The sequence below is a fragment of the Penaeus monodon genome, chromosome 29, assembly GCF_015228065.2.
Source record: "Penaeus monodon isolate SGIC_2016 chromosome 29, NSTDA_Pmon_1, whole genome shotgun sequence".
Lineage (NCBI taxonomy): Eukaryota > Metazoa > Arthropoda > Malacostraca > Decapoda > Penaeidae > Penaeus > Penaeus monodon.
Window position 1 is genome coordinate 28,540,849 of NC_051414.1, and position 528 is coordinate 28,541,376.

At 35.6% G+C, this 528-nt stretch overlaps 1 protein-coding gene across 1 annotated transcript in view; it reads left to right on the plus strand.

The window, feature by feature from the left end:
- LOC119592110 (ryanodine receptor-like) overlaps positions 1-528 on the plus strand; it is a gene marked incomplete in the record, with an annotated part of 20,940 nt that overhangs the window by 4,568 nt on the left and 15,844 nt on the right.

Consider the following 528-nt stretch of genomic DNA (forward strand, 5'->3'; position numbering starts at 1 on the left):
GTCTCGCATACACCAGTAAATAAATATATGAACAGCTATTATTTATTTACTTTTTTTCTTCAGATTTCTAGTGAAAACCTAGAAAAACAGGATTTTTGTTTTTGTTTCGTTTCTTTACCATTTATTTTTTACACGGTCTTCACTATTTTTATTTTCTGTACAGAATCAACACAACTGCACTCGATTTTTTAAAAGGTCATTTAGCTGTATGCGCTCGTGTGTGTGTGCGTGAGTTTGGAGGAGTATATTAAAAGCATGCACTAAACAACCCAAAATGTGATGACACGCACACGTGTTAAAGGAAGGCGTGCATGTATTTTGTTGTGTGGATTTGCATGATGTTCCGCCATACAGTGTGTAGCGAAACCTGGTACGTTCCTCCCCTTAAGAGTTTTTCAAGAAAAGTCGTGTAACCTCGTCTCGTCTTGGCGTGTTTATTGAAGGCAAAATAAGAAAACAATAAGACAAAATGTTTACGGAAAATGCTGTTTTTTTTCTTTGGAATTTTGATGATTTACTGGAATGGAC